We start from the raw sequence: 20530 nt of genomic DNA, 5'->3' as shown, positions 1-20530 counted from the left end.
AAAGAATCTCTGAGTCATATGCTAACACCTCCTTGGACTCTGCACATTGCCATCTTTAATTTCTAGTGCCAGCAAGTCTGACCAACAGCTTTGCTTAGAGGAGAACTGGAACTGGTTTCAGGCATGTGGCCCTGAAATCTGGAAACCCCAATGTTTCCAGGTACAGCCAGCACAGACCAGGATACACGTCATCGTGGCTTCCTGTATCTCATGACTGCCTGCCCTACGAGGAAGTAAAGGCACCCTTGTGTGGCTCCACTGAGCCTGTCGGGCAACTGTGTGTTAGTTGAATCCTTGGAGATATAATGGACAAAAAGTAAAGCAATAAAGCCCACCTGACCAATAATGATAGAAGCTGGAAAGGGAAGTCCTCTTTACCTTTCAGATGGAAAATCAATAATTGTGTGGAATCTCCCTGGAAATTCTGTGGGATCTTCCTCCACTTCAATCTCACTGCTTCGTTTCACTGCAGGAGAGCTGCTCTGGCCTCTTCTCAGAGCTTGTGCCTCTTGCAGGGTGAGCAGCTTTGCGCAAGGAGGAGACTCCCACACAGACCTGGACCCAGGTACAGAACTCGGCCCTGCAAGGGAAAACCACAGGTAAGAGGGAGGATCAGAAAGTGGCAGCACAGCCATCCCCGTTCTGCATTTTCCTCAGATTTGCTTATCCGAGCCACTGGAAGAAGAGGAGCTCAAAGTAACCGGGTTCTCAGAGATATGCTCGTGGCAAAGGACACAGTCATAATTTAGAGCTGCTCACTGTATCGAAACAGACATTAAAAAAACCAAACCTAGAAAACAGGTCTGGGAACTCAGAAAGCTTTGCTGCCACACTTCAATCATGCTTCACCCCCATTCAAAACATCATAAAGGCAGGGATGGTTTTCTCCATGTAAAGTCTGGCCTCGGACATTCTCAGGATTCGGCAACAGGGTGCCATACTCTCATCTAAGCCCTGAAGCCTCCTGTCCCATTGAAAGTCAAAGCGTATTTGAAAGATCTCAGAGAAGGCCTGGATTGGATCAAGATCAATCTAATGAAGGAAGACACTCACCTGCTCCCTCTCCCATGGCTGACGTGGATTTGGAGCCGAAGAGGCCGTCTGTGTGGCCAATAAGGAATTCCACTACAGCTGTCTGTGTCTGAACTTCCAAGCTGGCAGCTCCTCCACTGGCGCAGGCTGACTGGCTCTGCTGGGATCTGAAGAAAAGGCAGATTTTACAAGTCATTCCTCCAAGACTGTTTCCCCAGGTCTGAATTTATGCAGCCCAAAGCAGTCCAGCTGGGCTCTATAGAGTTCAACAGTGGGCAATCAGCAATGCCACCTACGAAATTCTCCTGGATGAACAAGGACAAAGTAGTACCAGCTAAACAAGAGAGCAGTAACTGTCACCTAGAAATTGTGTCCCTGGGGTTGGGGGAGAGCAGTCCAGGCTCCTCCTCTGCTGCCAGAAACTTCTGACAGCTTTTATAGGAGAAGAGCACATTAGATGAAGAAGAAGGGAAGATTGCTTTCTTTCTGGAGAACAGAACTAAGCGTTGTGCTTAAACAGAAAAAGAAGTTTACCTTAAGAGGTTTGGAGCCCACACTATTGCTAAATTATGAGCGTCCATGTTGGTGACTGAGGAGTTCCCAGCAAGAGACGCCAAATGCCTCATCAGGTACTCAAGTGTCCTGGAAAACAAGAGGGGCAGATGTTCAGAACCAAAAAGCCAATCAATTGACCTGATGCAGCCTTCAGCCGCTTCAGTGTGCAGACGCATGATGTTGCAGGTGTGAGGCAACACCTGGATAGCATCATCGCCCTCTGAAAGGCAGGAGGGCTGAGCTCAGCAGACCGAGCACAGCACTGACCTGTAGTGAGGAGCAGGCAGCTGCTGGATGGCGCCCTTCATTCTCACCATCCTCTCCTCCTCGGTAGCAGCATCGGCAGCGTCCTGGAAAAAGGCAGGAAGGGATTCAGACACCAGTCAGCCTAATTAGCTGCTACAGGTTTGGGAACCGTGGGGACAGTGTGCTGGTGGTCAGCACCGAGGCAGACTTGACGCCTTCCAAGAGGCATCAGGGGAAGACCGCAGCACATAGACTGCGTCATCAAGGCCAAGCAGTGCAAGCTCAGGGGGGCTTTACTGCCTGATTGCGCAGTGCAGCTCCTCGCAGCAGGCATTCGTCTCCAACTCCACTTTGCTATTAACCCCATTCTACCAATAGTTGGGGAACAGCAAAGGAAAGGGAATTCTCGCAAGCATGGTGAATAACTTAAATAAGCACCTCCTGGCACCACCAAAAGCGGCATCAGTGAGAGGTAGGATGTGGCAAAGACATGCCTCATGGGGCTAACAGAAATAAGACCTCCGAGCTGGGGCACTGCTGCAACCATCAGCCAGGACGCCCAGGGAAAAGGTACATATCTTTTCCAAGACATTGCCCTGTGCTTACCGTGAACTTGTCATACAGCTGGGTGGTCAGGAGAGGGTTCGGGAGCTCCCTGAAGTACATCTTACATACGGAGCTCACGCTGTGAATGTCACGGACGCTAAGCTCGGGAAGCTGCTCTGAATCAAATTCATGGCTGCAGAGAAGGACACAGAATTGGGCAGGGGGCATTGAGAAAGACGAAAACAAGTCCAAAGCCACACAATATACAGTCAAGAAAAGGAAGGGGTTCCTCGGAGTGCCCGAAGCATGGCACGTGCCCCTACTGACAGCTGTGTCAGTCGCAGCACTCTTACCGTAGTCGCTGGATCTTGGACGTAACGCCGGACAGGCGGTATATCCCCTGCACTACGCCATTCTGCTCGATGAATTCAGAGCAGCTCTGGAGGACCTGGGGGACTACAGAACAAGAGCCAGTGGTTAGCTGAGATTCTTACTCAAGTCCTGGTTCAGGCCGTGCTCTTCTCACATCCCATCCACTAAGCCCAGCCAGGCTACTGCTTGCTTCCTCCTTAGAGGAGAAAGCTGGCAGAGACAACTGTTAGGAAACTGCACAGAGATGTGTTCTTGGCTTTCCAGAAATGCCACGACCTATCAACAGCCTGCAGAAAGTAATTCTGGCAAAGCCACAGACACTGCAAGTCCCATCACAGCTCTCCTGGGAATCTAAAGACCAGAATAGCTAGGAAAAGGATGCAGGATGCTCTCTGTTGCCAGAAGGCTTCCTACACTTTCAGGCCAAAACAATTGCTGGATATGATCTCCTTTTCATCTATAGATGCCCAACGGAGGAAGATCTCAGGAATGGGCTGTTCCTTACCATCACGGCCAGAGCGGAGAAGGTGCTCCCCCAGGTCACACCCAAACACCCCTTCCTTCTCTGGCTCCGGCTGCCTCGCTCTCTGGGGCCGGGCCTTCACCAGGGATCGAAGGAAGGGGAGGAACTTGCCCCGTTTCTTCGGCACTGCGCAACAAAACAAAGAAATCAGTTCATTTCAGGCTTGGATTGGTTGGATGAACTTAACACATTCGATAGAGCACAGAACAATGGGAAGAACATTCCCAACAAGGACACTCAATAACAGATTTTCCCCATCCCTGCAAGTGCCCAAGGCCAGGTTGGAAGGGGCCCTGGACAGCCTGCTCTCGTTTCCTACTAAATGTGCAGGCTGGCGACCCAGACTGCGGCAGGGGCTTTGGAGCCTGAGTATCCTTTAGGCCCCTTCCAGTCCCAAGCCATTCGAGGAGGATTCTGTGACTTCCCCAAGCCCAATAACATACACAGTGGGATTGGGCCAGATGTCTGCATGTTGTGATGGAGCTTAATGCAGTCTTCTTGCTAATCTTGCTCAACTCGGGCATTAACGAAACCCCTGAATGCCACGTTCTGACCCCATTTTACTAACTCGCATTATCAAATGTAACATGTGTACCTGGCTTTCGCAATGAATTGACCAGGGACTCAGGAACTGTTCCGCTAATGAGTTCCACGCACTCACTAGGGAAAGATCCAACCTGTAACAAGAACAAAAAGACAGGTGGGCATTAGCCCAAGCCCAGAGCCAAAGGAAAGGTCCTCTGACACTGACACAGGGCAACCATTTGTGTCCAGAAGCCCTCCTGTGCAGGCAGAGCAACTCCAATCTGAGATTCCTGACTCTACTGAAGTTGCGCTCTCTTGATGGAAGCATGTGCATACCTGAAAGCCACGCTTGCCTCTCCACCATGGGCTCAGCTCCTTTGGTGGCATATCAGTGATGCACACCACGTCTCCCACCTGCAAGAGATTGAAACGTCAACCCCAGCTTCAGCACAGCTGTGAGAAAAATGCAGCTCAAATAATTGCCTTCTTTTTCACCGCAGAATATCCTAAAGCTTGACAGCAATTGCACCAATGCAGCCCCCAAGGCATTTTCCATTCTAAAACTGAACTTGGAGGTACAAGAGTTACACAACATACACAATAGAGCTGTGCAGTAGGAAATGGGTCTCAAAAGCAGCAGGCTCTCTGCCGAAGGCTATGGAAGAGCTGCACTTTAATCATGGGCATCAATTAGCAGAGCTTTCTGAACACATCTGCACACTTCACACCGGGTCTGCTCTTGCTCAGAGACCAGGCTCCCACACTGGGCAGGATCTGCTTGATCAGAAGGTTCAATGCCCAATCCAACCATATTGGAGAGATGGCTGAACTCCTCCCAACCCAGCACAAGTCTAAGCTGGAACCAAACCCTCGAAGCTTAACCTCACAAGACATTCTGATGGTGCCTGAGACTATTCCTGAGGCATTCACAACCTGTACTCTCCAGTGCATGACAACAAGGAAAGCCTGTAACTGCTTACCTCCAGGGAGACTTCATCCGGCGCCTGGGCGACGTAGCTCTTAATAACATGGGCCGCCGCAATTGCTGGTACGTTGAGAGATGATACAGCACGCTCCAGCTGCGGCTTCCACATGTTATAGGCCTGCAAACAGAGCAAAGTCCATGGTCAGGAGCTGAGGGCAAACAAGGAGGATTTCAAGATGAGGAGCACATCTGCAGAGAAAGCTGCAGGAAAGGCGCTCCGTCCTTATCAGGAGCACTTCAGAAGGAGCTGCACGTCTCATGACAGTAGTTTCTCTTCCTGCTGTGCAGCGGGTTCGGCAGGCCATGCAAAGATGCATCTCTCTCTACACAGACTAATCTGCAATGGCACTGGCACGGGCAGGTGGCCTGTCCGCCTTTGGCCCACTCTATCCAGAAGGAGAGTACACCTGCGGCTCCCTCTGCTGGCTCAACACAAGAAACAAAGACAAGCCAGAGCTTCATACTGTACCTCCGTCACCCCAACCTCAGGCCCATCGCTGATCTTGCTGCACGCAACGCCCATCACCACAGGTGTGACCAGCTGGAACAGAGCAAAAACACGCTTCTGTTTTCTCTATTCACACAGCACAGTATGGAGAGACTTCTTCAGAACTACCCTTGCATACCCTGCGGCATAGGCAAGTGTTGGAGAAACTACCCCTTGCTTCAGTCTATTCCAACGTGACAGCCTATTAGGCAGTGTTGTACAAGTTGCTATCGCTCTGCCAGCAAATGGAAACTCTGGCACAGAGCAGCAGATGCATTCGCCCAGAGCGCTCTGACAGTGCGATAGCAGGGCGGCATTAGACAGCACCCTTCTGAGGGCTAAGCTGGAGGACAGTGAAGAAACCCACGGCATGCCAAACGATGTGGGGGGACAAAACATGGCACGTACCTGGCAACAAGATCACCTCAAACTATCTGCAGCAGTTCCTTGTCACTTTGCTCAGATGTTCTGAGAGCAAAAGCTGCACCGAGGCAGTGGGCGGAGGGTGGGCAGAGAAGAGAGAAAGAGCAGGTCAGTGAGCAGGGCTAAGACAGCCATGGAATAACACACACAGCACAACCGTCCCATCCACTTGCTGCAAGACATGCTGAGTCTCAGGCCACGTGATGCCTGTCTGCCCAGCAACTTTATGATGCTTCCACAATTGAGCAAAGAAGACAACGGAAGAAGCATGGGACGGGTGCCACCTTTACAGACACCCTCTTTGCAACGTGTGTACCGGGGGAAAACTACGTCTGGTGGTCAAGAGTAAGCAATACGGTGCTGTGAGCCCCGACAGCCACCAGTTCTCAATACCTCACTGCCCACCCGTCCATCCCATGCTGGTTCAGCTTACCTACAAGCTGCTGCGCAAAAACTTCTGAAGAAAAGGCACTAAACGCACAAGAAGAACAAGCCAACCAACCACTCCGAACTCCTGCTCACCCACAAAGGAACACGGAACGCACCGCTCCTCCCCTCATTCCAGCCGCTTATGACATCACCAAGGGCCACCAGCCTGGTCCACCATGACCCCCCACAAGGGGGGGAGGCAAGACCACATGGTCACATCTGATTCCAACATGGCACCACAACATTCCAGAACTCAGTGTGGGCTTGCAATTCTATCCTGGTGTGGCAGCGCAATGGGAGGTGTTTGGGCACAGCTGAATAAGTGACAGACACCGCAGGACTCCAAAGGAGGGTGCCAGATTAACTCTCAGCATTCTTTTGCAGTTTTGTCATTTCTAGAAAGTCCAGCTGACAAATGCTCACTTTGTCTGGGTAACGCCTCTATGCATCATGAATGAAAAAGAAAATAAAATGGGCACGTGACCCTATGATACTTATCTCTCTGCTCTTGTTGTCAGCCAGGCACCTAAGATGAGCACTACGTGTCCCTGCTCCTGACTGAAGATTCCCCCAAGTCTGTGTTCCACTCTGCTCCACCTCAGGGTCTAAAAGAAACACAGACAGAGATAATGAGAAGATCTTTTGTGCAGACGAAAGCGCAGGCTGCACGCGTATTCTCTTTAGCAAGAAATACTACTTGAGAATCCAAAGATAGTTTTTTGAGAGGTAGTATGAAAGGTGAACAGAAAGTAAATTGATTCATTAAAATTACCTAGTTAATCCTCTCCCCGTGAAAAAGGAAGCCACCTGGGCACTGTATGCAGCAGTTCTGAGAACACCTTGCACCACAAATTGCGGCACATACATTTTTTTTCCCACAGGCCCGTCTCTTCTGTCATTTGTGTCAGATTCACTCAGGTTAAAATACGTGGATCAGAACTGCCATTCCGATCTGCTGAGGCAGGATCCCACCGCCAGGACGCCCCCCAGTCCCATTCCGTGTTTTTCCCAGCAAGTGATATCACCTACCCAGACTTCTGCAGGGCCTTCCATACGGTCTCCCATCACAGGGAGAAGCAGGAGAGCTCTCAGGGCTGGAGAAATCAAGGCTGCCTCTAAGATGGTGCTTTCAAACAGCACGAGTACCTGGATGTAGGACTTGAATCACAAGGGTAACATGAAAAAGCCACCAGTCCCCACAGATGTGGCTGTTCACAGAGATAACCACTGCGTGTTTTCCCACAGTGTGATGCTCACCCATCAAAGTGCTCAGCCATCAAATGCGTCCAGCGTCTGAGCACCCATTTCGAGATGGTTTTCTTAGCATCCAAGCTGAATCTCCCTTGGTACAACCTGAGGCCGTTCCCTCCAGTCCTGTCACTGGTTACATGGGAGAAGAGCAGGAAAACCCCCACCCCCACATAACCTCTCTTCAGGTAATCGTAGAGAATGATAAGGTCTTCCCTGAGCCTCCTCTTAGCCAGACTAAATAATCCCAGTTCCATAAGAAGCTCCCCATAAGACTAGTGCTCTAGACACCTCACAGCTTCAATGGTCTTCTCTGGACACATCTCAGGATTTCATTGTCCTTCTTGCAGTGAGGGGCCCAGAACAGAGCAAAGAACTCAAGGTGAGGGCTCACCAGTTCCGAGTATGGGGGAATGATCGATTCCCGGTTCCTGCTGGCTCAAGTCTTCTGCATTCCAATTCCAATCTAAACCATTCCTGCTGTGGTAGTACCTGAATCCTTATTTGGGACTGGAGCTCAAGAAGTCAGCGCATCAGAAATAACACAACGTGCAACTGGAAGACGTGTCTCAAAGCCCAGAAAATCCAACTCTCTAACCTTGGCGCAACTCACCAACCAAGAGCCAGGCCTTGACAACTTGGCTGATCTGAGCATGCAGGTGGGGGCCAGACAGTGGACCACAAGTGTTCATTTCCACTGCAGGTCCATGTAGAGAACAGCCTCAATCAGCAGGTGTGAATGAATTCATTCACAAGCTGCACAATAAGCCTGTTCTTTATGTGAAAAAACAAACAAACAAACAAAAAACCCACAAAAACAACAACAAAAAAAACCAAAACAAACAAAAAAAAAAAACAACATAAAAAACAACAAAAACCACACATAGATTTTTGACCAAAAAAGGTGAGAGTTAATAATGACCAAATAGGTTCCTGTTCCTAGGCCTAATCCTCTCACCCCAACTCCTGGGTGATGCCCACAGGCTTCAAGTCAGGTCTCAAATCCATTGGACTCCCGTCGCAGAACTCTATCAAAAAGGATGTCACACATGTGACACTTGCATACATTTTGCACCAGAAACAGTGATGCCAGCAGGAGCGGAGAGGTGATTGTCCCCCTGTACTCAGCACTGTTGAGGCCACAACTCGAGTTCTGTTTCCAGTTTTGGACCCCTCAGTGCAAGGAAGACACTGAGGCTTTGGAACATGTTCAAAGACAGGCAAGAAAGCTGGCGAGGGGTCTGGAGCACAATTGTGCAATATGAGGAGAGGCTGCAGCACCTGGGAATGCTCAGCCTGGAGAAGAGCTGGCTCAGAGGAGACCTTCTTGCTCTCTATAACTTCCTGAAGGGAGGTTGTAGTGAGCTGGGGGTTAGCCTCTTCTCTCGTGTCATTATTGATAGGACCAGAGGGAATGGTTTCAAGCTGCAGCAGGGGCGATTCTGGTTGGATGTTAGGAAATATTACTTTTCAGAAAGGGGTGGCTAGTCACTGGAATGGACTGCCCAGGAGGTGGTGGAGTCACTGATCCTGGGGGTGTTCAAGGAATGACTGGATGTTGTGTTGAGGGACATGATTTAGTGGAAGCTGTTGGTAACAGGAGAACGGTTGGACTGGATGATCTTTTAGGTCTTTTCCAACCCTGGTGATTCTATGATTCTATGATTCATATGCTAAGAAGCAAGCAGAGGCGCTTTTGTTAAATATTTCAATGGAGAGAAGAGTTGATATCCGCTTCTCCCGACAACAGAAACATGGTACCAGCTTTCCAAGCCCACCCGCCATACAGTAGGCAGACAAAGCACACATAAAGGAGCATGCACATCCCCTCCGGCATAACTTGAGCCCACAACCCACCTTCAGATTTCTGTGGATTTCTAGCGTTTTATACTGATGCAGCCTCGCTACAGCTCCATGGGTGTCACACAAGGACTGCAAGACCTCTTTCTCCGCAAACCCCACCTGCAGGCCTTGGTCAAAGAGGATTGCCACCTGCCCTCCTGAGCAAAAACACTAAGAACGAGAGCAAAGCACACTGGATTTGCCTTGGCCTGGCCTAAGCCCCAGTCCTACCAGACAGACCCTGGGATGAAAATTGCTCCACAAACTGCGGATGGACACCAGCAACCAAGAAGTTGACCGGATCCAGTCCCAAACAATCACCTAGCCTCCCCAGGAAGCTCTTTGCCATCAGCTCCATCATTGCCTTTCCTTCTCACCTCAATCCCAAAGTGGTTTCCACATCTGCCAGCACGTCTTACCTGACACCTCATCACACGGTGCTTCAACAGCACCAAATTTGCTTCCGGGGCCCTCCTTCAACTCACTGTGCTAACACTCATGATTCAAACTACACAGAAATCCTAGCAGAAGTTCTCGGTGAGAACTGCACCTAACATTCCTCCTTCTACAAGCAAACAGGGCCAACACGTGGTCGTAAAAATGCATTCATCAAAGAGAAGCAGAGATGGCACGGCAGGACAGACATACTCGGTGTGCACGTTTGAAGTCATTTGAGAACCTAGTCGTTCTTGCTGCAGGACGCCTGACTTCTGTTAAAAGCTGAACGGTCCCCAGAACACCTGTTTCCATCAGCTGCCACCATCCAAAACAGCCAGCCTTCTTGAGGTCACCTGGCCCAGACATCCCTTTTGCTCTACACTTGATTTCTGCAAGAGAGACAGGAGCTCGGCATGCACACCATCCTTCCAACACCCCATTCCAGCAGCGAGGGATCACAGCACTGGCACAGCTGAAACAAAATGGGTGTGCGAGTTTCCTGTTAGCACTCAGTGTGAACAAATCTACCACTGAGCAACACCGTGAGCCCCCACTCACCTCAGCACAGGTCAACCTGTAACCCCAGCCTTCCCCTATCCATGTGCACACGTACACCCATGCGCCACCCTGCCTGTTTTGCACACCCCCATGCACACACTGCATCTTATGCCCTCCTTTGCATTCACAGACGTGTGCAAACCATCCCTGGGAACATGTATGTGCCTACACCTACCACAAACATCCCTTTGTGTGCACCTGTATGCAACCCAACTCCTCAGCACACCCCTGTGCAAGCACACATTTTTGCCACTGCGTCCACGCACTATCCATGTGCTCACACACACTCACGTGTCTGCTTCCCTTAGAGCAGCCCTGTGTGCACACACACAGACACATGTGTAAAACCTTCCTTTCACTCCCAAAGTGCACGCACACACTGGTACCACAGTGTCCTTGCGCAACTCCAACACTCTGCAAACCCCTGTGCATGCACATATATGTGAATGCTCATCCTTGCACACATACCCACTGACCTGCACACACCTGAGCAAACCCACTGGTTTGGACAAAGGACATCTGAAAATCAAGACAGTAGTTTCAGTCTCCGAGTTTACGCTTAGAGAAGTCTAATCTGGGACAACACAAGTCAGCGCTTAATTTTCTTCATCATCATTGTGAAGATAAATAAAACAATAGCACGTTTTCTCATTGTTTTTAATGTTCTTTTATTTCTACTGTACAATAAAATGTACGTATAAATATATTCAATATAAATTTCTTTTTCTCATGAAACATCTAGACATTTTATGGTTTGAGTAAGAACGGTGTCTGCTTTGTGTTTCTTTCCCATTTACAAAACACATTGCTTTTAGGTTTATGTCAAATTGTTGTGGATGAAATCACATTTATCTGCTTGGTTCATGTAATCTAACTTGGATACATATGACCTAGGAACATGGTCATCCAAGAATGTCTCAGGAATCAATGGGTGTAAGATTTAGCGTGATTGGGCCCTAGAACAGCCTCCCCAGAATTAGCAGTCACAGCACTGGGCTTGCCAAATTTCAGGAAGTATTTTGGACAGTGCTCTCAGACATAGAGTCTGATTTTGGGGTAGTCCTGTGTGGATCCAGGAGATGTACATGATGATCTCCTTCGTTTCCTTCCAAACTGGGATATTCTATGGTTTTATGATGCTAGAAGTATGTATAGTCAACAGTGCAAACCATCTCACATACTCCAATAACAGAGCGTAAGATGATTCTGTCTGTAATAAGCGGGATGAACTTAGGATATATATTCTAAAGTAGGAGCAGTGTTTGGTCATAAGTTATTTCACTTAGAAAATCTGGTAAGACCATACATGCCCCTCCAAAATGTGGGAACTTGCAGTGTTACTTTTGCCATGTTATTTTCACAGGAAAACAAATGGTGACACCCACATTCTGAACCGCTTGCTTACAAATACAAATAAGCCCAACAATTTTTCTTGAAAGAAACACTCTGCTCTTTCAACCTTCAAACAGCAACACCGAAGACTGGCAGCAGGATGATGATAATTCTGCTGCTGTTCTTTGTAAATGAACACTGGAAATTTTCACTTCTAAGCATTTCTTCTTCCAAAACCCCATCCTGTTGATTGAGAATGAGTGTGCCTTTAGTCACTCGGAGAAAGGAGGACAGGAGAGGTCCATGGGAACGATGGGACTCATCCTCTGTTGTTGAGGAGAGGGTGGCTTGGAGCTCGTGCTGCTGCCTGGTGCCTGGGACTGGAGGTCTGACTCCAAGTCCCCCTGCAAGAGGCTTGGCTCCTCCTCAGTGACACAGACTTGGTCCTGCTCAGAGGTGCTGCTGTCAGGGCAGTCTGGCTGTGTTTGGGCTGGGCTGCACTGCGAAGGCATCAGGTCACAGTCCAGGCTGGTGTCTGTGGTTTCTGGCAGGCTCAGGGCATCCCCTTCTGCAGAGCTGGGAGAAATGATTGTTTGAACAATGATGACCTCCTTCTCGCTGTCAAGGCACTCTGGCTGTGATTGAACTGGGCTGCACTGCGAAGGCATCGGGTCACAGTCCAGGCTGGTGTCTGTGGTTTCTGGCAGGCTCAGATCATCTCCTTCTGCAGAGCTGGGAGAAATGATTGTTTGAACAATGATGACCTCCTTCTCGCTGTCAAGGCACTCTGGCTGTGATTGAACTGGGCTGCACTGTGAAGGCATCGGGTCACAGTCCAGGCTGGTGTCTGTGGTTTCTGGCAGGCTCAGATCATCTCCTTCTGCAGAGCTGGGAGAAATGATTGCCTGAACAATGATGACCTCCTTCTCGCTGTCAAGGCACTCTGGCTGTGATTGAGCTGGGCTGCACTGCGAAGGCATCTGGTCACAGTCCAGGCTGGTGACTGTGGTTTCTGGCAGGCTCAGGGCACCCCCTTCAGCAGAGCTGGGAGAAATGACTGCCTGAACAATGATGACCTCCTTCTCTCCGTCGCTGATGTCACACGGAAGGCTGTCATTTGAATTACAGCGAATTGTGATTCCCATGAGCTCTCCATTTATGGAAACACTCCCTGAGCAATCAGCACTTGGCCTGGCTCTTGTGGGTTCACAAGGGCTGGATTCACCTAGGAAGGAGGGGAGACACAGGGGTTAGCGTCCAACTTTCTCTGCCCATGGACAAAAAGGCTTGGTGCTGCCTGTCAAGTAGGCTTCAAACAGCTTGAGAGCCTCCTTTGAAAAAACAGGGGTCAGCTGAAGATGTCAGGCACGGGCTTGAATGCCAGAAAAAGGTACAAGCCCACCAAAAGCACGAATTCTACCTGTGTTGCTGACAAGCAGTGTTTTGAAAGCTGGATTTGCACCCTTACCTGCCAGCACCACGAGTTCTTCTTCGGAAGGCTCCCTGTCACTGCTCTGCAGTTGGTGTTTTGCCGCAGGGGATGGTCTGCGCAGACATAGGCAGGAACACCAACTGCCAGCTGGTGATTCTTTCTTCTTTCTGGAAGAGCGTGGTCTGGAGAGAAAATAGAGCATGCTGTCAGTTGTGGTGCAGGGTGAGGGAAGAGTTGCACCGAGCCCTTGCCAATAACTGCCCCTTCCTGGCACTGCCTTGTTTCTGCTGAAACACAGCTTAGAAACACGCTCTGTTTCAAACAGCAGAGGATGCTTCCATTCCTACAGCTCAGCCCTGAAGTCCTGCTGGCTACATTCCTATCATCGATGTCAAGCAAGAAGCAGAGTATGTGAGCGAAGGCTCCACAGCTGGACAGGACAGGAGCTGGCAGGCGTAACTGCTTTCTGAGCAACTGTGCGTCCTTAAGGGAGGCTCGAAAGAATCTCTGAGTCATATGCTAACACCTCCTTGGACTCTGCACATTGCCATCTTTAATTTCTAGTGCCAGCAAGTCTGACCAACAGCTTTGCTTAGAGGAGAACTGGAACTGGTTTCAGGCATGTGGCCCTGAAATCTGGAAACCCCAATGTTTCCAGGTACAGCCAGCACAGACCAGGATACACGTCATCGTGGCTTCCTGTATCTCATGACTGCCTGCCCTACGAGGAAGTAAAGGCACCCTTGTGTGGCTCCACTGAGCCCGTCGGGCAACTGTGTGTTAGTTGAATCCTTGGAGATATAATGGACAAAAAGTAAAGCAATAAAGCCCACCTGACCAATAATGATAGAAGCTGGAAAGGGAAGTCCTCTTTACCTTTCAGATGGAAAATCAATAATTGTGTGGAATCTCCCTGGAAATTCTGTGGGATCTTCCTCCACTTCAATCTCACTGCTTCGTTTCACTGCAGGAGAGCTGCTCTGGCCTCTTCTCAGAGCTTGTGCCTCTTGCAGGGTGAGCAGCTTTGCGCAAGGAGGAGACTCCCACACAGACCTGGACCCAGGTACAGAACTCGGCCCTGCAAGGGAAAACCACAGGTAAGAGGGAGGATCAGAAAGTGGCAGCACAGCCATCCCCGTTCTGCATTTTCCTCAGATTTGCTTATCCGAGCCACTGGAAGAAGAGGAGCTCAAAGTAACCGGGTTCTCAGAGATATGCTCGTGGCAAAGGACACAGTCATAATTTAGAGCTGCTCACTGTATCGAAACAGACATTAAAAAAACCAAACCTAGAAAACAGGTCTGGGAACTCAGAAAGCTTTGCTGCCACACTTCAATCATGCTTCACCCCCATTCAAAACATCATAAAGGCAGGGATGGTTTTCTCCATGTAAAGTCTGGCCTCGGACATTCTCAGGATTCGGCAACAGGGTGCCATACTCTCATCTAAGCCCTGAAGCCTCCTGTCCCATTGAAAGTCAAAGCGTATTTGAAAGATCTCAGAGAAGGCCTGGATTGGATCAAGATCAATCTAATGAAGGAAGACACTCACCTGCTCCCTCTCCCATGGCTGACGTGGATTTGGAGCCGAAGAGGCCGTCTGTGTGGCCAATAAGGAATTCCACTACAGCTGTCTGTGTCTGAACTTCCAAGCTGGCAGCTCCTCCACTGGCGCAGGCTGACTGGCTCTGCTGGGATCTGAAGAAAAGGCAGATTTTACAAGTCATTCCTCCAAGACTGTTTCCCCAGGTCTGAATTTATGCAGCCCAAAGCAGTCCAGCTGGGCTCTATAGAGTTCAACAGTGGGCAATCAGCAATGCCACCTACGAAATTCTTCTGGATGAACAAGGACAAAGTAGTACCAGCTAAACAAGAGAGCAGTAACTGTCACCTAGAAATTGTGTCCCTGGGGTTGGGGGAGAGCAGTCCAGGCTCCTCCTCTGCTGCCAGAAACTTCTGACAGCTTTTATAGGAGAAGAGCACATTAGATGAAGAAGAAGGGAAGATTGCTTTCTTTCTGGAGAACAGAACTAAGCGTTGTGCTTAAACAGAAAAAGAAGTTTACCTTAAGAGGTTTGGAGCCCACACTATTGCTAAATTATGAGCGTCCATGTTGGTGACTGAGGAGTTCCCAGCAAGAGACGCCAAATGCCTCATCAGGTACTCAAGTGTCCTGGAAAACAAGAGGGGCAGATGTTCAGAACCAAAAAGCCAATCAATTGACCTGATGCAGCCTTCAGCCGCTTCAGTGTGCAGACGCATGATGTTGCAGGTGTGAGGCAACACCTGGATAGCATCATCGCCCTCTGAAAGGCAGGAGGGCTGAGCTCAGCAGACCGAGCACAGCACTGACCTGTAGTGAGGAGCAGGCAGCTGCTGGATGGCGCCCTTCATTCTCACCATCCTCTCCTCCTCGGTAGCAGCACCAGCAGCGTCCTGGAAAAAGGCAGGAAGGGATTCAGACACCAGTCAGCCTAATTAGCTGCTACAGGTTTGGGAACCGTGGGGACAGCGTGCTGGTGGTCAGCACCGAGGCAGACTTGACGCCTTCCAAGAGGCATCAGGGGAAGACCGCAGCACATAGACTGCGTCATCAAGGCCAAGCAGTGCAAGCTCAGGGGGGCTTTACTGCCTGATTGCGCAGTGCAGCTCCTCGCAGCAGGCATTCGTCTCCAACTCCACTTTGCTATTAACCCCATTCTACCAATAGTTGGGGAACAGCAAAGGAAAGGGAATTCTCGCAAGCATGGTGAATAACTTAAATAAGCACCTCCTGGCACCACCAAAAGCGGCATCAGTGAGAGGTAGGATGTGGCAAAGACATGCCTCATGGGGCTAACAGAAATAAGACCTCCGAGCTGGGGCACTGCTGCAACCATCAGCCAGGACGCCCAGGGAAAAGGTACATATCTTTTCCAAGACATTGCCCTGTGCTTACCGTGAACTTGTCATACAGCTGGGTGGTCAGGAGAGGGTTCGGGAGCTCCCTGAAGTACATCTTACATACGGAGCTCACGCTGTGAATGTCACGGACGCTAAGCTCGGGAAGCTGCTCTGAATCAAATTCATGGCTGCAGAGAAGGACACAGAATTGGGCAGGGGGCATTGAGAAAGACGAAAACAAGTCCAAAGCCACACAAAATACAGTCAAGAAAAGGAAGGGGTTCCTCGGAGTGCCCGAAGCATGGCACGTGCCCCTACTGACAGCTGTGTCAGTCGCAGCACTCTTACCGTAGTTGCTGGATCTTGGACGTAACGCCGGACAGGCGGTATATCCCCTGCACTACGCCATTCTGCTCGATGAATTCAGAGCAGCTCTGGAGGACCTGGGGGACTACAGAACAAGAGCCAGTGGTTAGCTGAGATTCTTACTCAAGTCCTGGTTCAGGCCGTGCTCTTCTCACATCCCATCCACTAAGCCCAGCCAGGCTACTGCTTGCTTCCTCCTTAGAGGAGAAAGCTGGCAGAGACAACTGTTAGGAAACTGCACAGAGATGTGTTCTTGGCTTTCCAGAAATGCCACGACCTATCAACAGCCTGCAGAAAGTAATTCTGGCAAAGCCACAGACACTGCAAGTCCCATCACAGCTCTCCTGGGAATCTAAAGACCAGAATAGCTAGGAAAAGGATGCAGGATGCTCTCTGTTGCCAGAAGGCTTCCTACACTTTCAGGCCAAAACAATTGCTGGATATGATCTCCTTTTCATCTATAGATGCCCAACGGAGGAAGATCTCAGGAATGGGCTGTTCCTTACCATCACGGCCAGAGCGGAGAAGGTGCTCCCCCAGGTCACACCCAAACACCCCTTCCTTCTCTGGCTCCGGCTGCCTCGCTCTCTGGGGCCGGGCCTTCACCAGGGATCGAAGGAAGGGGAGGAACTTGCCCCGTTTCTTCAGCACTGCGCAACAAAACAAAGAAATCAGTTCATTTCAGGCTTGGATTGGTTGGATGAACTTAACACATTCGATAGAGCACAGAACAATGGGAAGAACATTCCCAACAAGGACACTCAATAACAGATTTTCCCCATCCCTGCAAGTGCCCAAGGCCAGGTTGGAAGGGGCCCTGGACAGCCTGCTCTCGTTTCCTACTAAATGTGCAGGCTGGCGACCCAGACTGCGGCAGGGGCTTTGGAGCCTGAGTATCCTTTAGGCCCCTTCCAGTCCCAAGCCATTCGAGGAGGATTCTGTGACTTCCCCAAGCCCAATAACATACACAGTGGGATTGGGCCAGATGTCTGCATGTTGTGATGGAGCTTAATGCAGTCTTCTTGCTAATCTTGCTCAACTCGGGCATTAACGAAACCCCTGAATGCCACGTTCTGACCCCATTTTACTAACTCGCATTATCAAATGTAACATGTGTACCTGGCTTTCGCAATGAATTGACCAGGGACTCAGGAACTGTTCCGCTAATGAGTTCCACGCACTCACTAGGGAAAGATCCAACCTGTAACAAGAACAAAAAGACAGGTGGGCATTAGCCCAAGCCCAGAGCCAAAGGAAAGGTACTCTGACACTGACACAGGGCAACCATTTGTGTCCAGAAGCCCTCCTGTGCAGGCAGAGCAACTCCAATCTGAGATTCCTGACTCTACTGAAGTTGCGCTCTCTTGATGGAAGCATGTGCATACCTGAAAGCCACGCTTGCCTCTCCACCAGGGGCTCAGCTCCTTTGGTGGCATATCAGTGATGCACACCACGTCTCCCACCTGCAAGAGATTGAAACGTCAACCCCAGCTTCAGCACAGCTGTGAGAAAAATGCAGCTCAAATAACTGCCTTCTTTTTCACCGCAGAATATCCTAAAGCTTGACAGCAATTGCACCAATGCAGCCCCCAAGGCATTTTCCCTTCTAAAACTGAACTTGGAGGTACAAGAGTTACACAACATACACAATAGAGCTGTGCAGTAGGAAATGGGTCTCAAAAGCAGCAGGCTCTCTGCCGAAGGCTATGGAAGAGCTGCACTTTAATCATGGGCATCAATTAGCAGAGCTTTCTGAACACATCTGCACACTTCACACCGGGTCTGCTCTTGCTCAGAGACCAGGCTCCCACACTGGGCAGGATCTGCTTGATCAGAAGGTTCAATGCCCAATCCAACCATATTGGAGAGATGGCTGAACTCCTCCCAACCCAGCACAAGTCTAAGCTGGAACCAAACCCTCGAAGCTTAACCTCACAAGACATTCTGATGGTGCCTGAGACTATTCCTGAGGCATTCACAACCTGTACTCTCCAGTGCATGACAACAAGGAAAGCCTGTAACTGCTTACCTCCAGGGAGACTTCATCCGGCGCCTGGGCGACGTAGCTCTTAATAACATGGGCCGCCGCAATTGCTGGTACGTTGAGAGATGATACAGCACGCTCCAGCTGTGGCTTCCACATGTTATAGGCCTGCAAACAGAGCAAAGTCCATGGTCAGGAGCTGAGGGCAAACGAGGAGGATTTCAAGATGAGGAGCACATCTGCAGAGAAAGCTGCAGGAAAGGCGCTCCGTCCTTATCAGGAGCACTTCAGAAGGAGCTGCACGTCTCATGACAGTAGTTTCTCTTCCTGCTGTGCAGCGGGTTCGGCAGGCCATGCAAAGATGCATCTCTCTCTACACAGACTAATCTGCAATGGCACTGGCACGGGCAGGTGGCCTGTCCGCCTTTGGCCCACTCTATCCAGAAGGAGAGTACACCTGCGGCTCCCTCTGCTGGCTCAACACAAGAAACAAAGACAAGCCAGAGCTTCATACTGTACCTCCGTCACCCCAACCTCAGGCCCATCGCTGATCTTGCTGCACGCAACGCCCATCACCACAGGTGTGACCAGCTGGAACAGAGCAAAAACACGCTTCTGTTTTCTCTATTCACACAGCACAGTATGGAGAGACTTCTTCAGAACTACCCTTGCATACCCTGCGGCATAGGCAAGTGTTGGAGAAACTACCCCTTGCTTCAGTCTATTCCAACGTGACAGCCTATTAGGCAGTGTTGTACAAGTTGCTATCGCTCTGCCAGCAAATGGGGACTCTGGCACAGAGCAGCAGATGCATTCGCCCAGAGCGCTCTGACAGTGCGATAGCAGGGCATTAGACAGCACCCTTCTGAGGGCTAAGCTGGAGGACAGTGAAGAAACCCACGGCATGCAAAACGATGTGGGGGGACAAAACATGGCACGTACCTGGCAACAAGATCACCTCAAACTATCTGCAGCAGTTCCTTGTCACTTTGCTCAGATGTTCTGAGAGCAAAAGCTGCACCGAGGCAGTGGGCGGAGGGTGGGCAGAGAAGAGAGAAAGAGCAGGTCAGTGAGCAGGGCTAAGACAGCCATGGAATAACACACACAGCACAACCGTCCCATCCACTTGCTGCAAGACATGCTGAGTCTCAGGCTACGTGATGCCTGTCTGCCCAGCAACTTTATGATGCTTCCACAATTGAGCAAAGAAGACAACGGAAGAAGCATGGGACGGGTGCCACCTTTACAGACACCCTCTTTGCAACGTGTGTACCGGGGGAAAACTACGTCTGGTGGTCAAGAGTAAGCAATACGGTGCTGTGAGCCCCGACAGCCACCAGTTCTCAATACCTCACTGCCCACCCGTCCATCCCATGCTGGTTCAGCTTACCTACAAGCTGCTGCGCAAAAACTTCTGAAGAAAAGGCACTAAACGCACAAGAAGAACAAGCCAACCAACCACTCCGAACTCCTGCTCACCCACAAAGGAACACGGAACGCACCGCTCCTCCCCTCATTCCAGCCGCTTATGACATCACCAAGGGCCACCAGCCTGGTCCACCATGACCCCCCACAAGGGGGGGAGGCAAGACCACATGGTCACATCTGATTCCAACATGGCACCACAACATTCCAGAACTCAGTGTGGGCTTGCAATTCTATCCTGGTGTGGCAGCGCAATGGGAGGTGTTTGGGCACAGCTGAATAAGTGACAGACACCGCAGGACTCCAAAGGAGGGTGCCAGATTAACTCTCAGCATTCTTTTGCAGTTTTGTCATTTCTAGAAAGTCCAGCTGACAAATGCTCACTTTGTCTGGGTAACGCCTCTATGCATCATGAATGAAAAAGAAAATAAAATGGGCACGTGACCCTATGATACTTATCTCTCTGCTCTTGTTGTCAGCCAGGCACCTAAGATGAGCACTACGTGTCCCTGCTCCTGACTGAAGATTCCCCCAAGTCTGTGTTCCACTCTGCTCCACCTCAGGGTCTAAAAGAAACACAGACAGAGATAATGAGAAGATCTTTTGTGCAGACGAAAGCGCAGGCTGCACGCGTATTCTCTTTAGCAAGAAATACTACTTGAGAATCCAAAGATAGTTTTTTGAGAGGTAGTATGAAAGGTGAACAGAAAGTAAATTGATTCATTAAAATTACCTAGTTAATCCTCTCCCCGTGAAAAAGGAAGCCACCTGGGCACTGTATGCAGCAGTTCTGAGAACACCTTGCACCACAAATTGCGGCACATACATTTTTTTTCCCACAGGCCCGTCTCTTCTGTCATTTGTGTCAGATTCACTCAGGTTAAAATACGTGGATCAGAA

Source organism: Coturnix japonica, unplaced genomic scaffold (genome assembly GCF_054131305.1).
Source record: "Coturnix japonica strain WE unplaced genomic scaffold, WE-NBRP24 Scf047, whole genome shotgun sequence".
Taxonomy (NCBI): Eukaryota; Metazoa; Chordata; class Aves; order Galliformes; family Phasianidae; genus Coturnix; species Coturnix japonica.
This window is presented reverse-complemented; position numbering follows the sequence as displayed.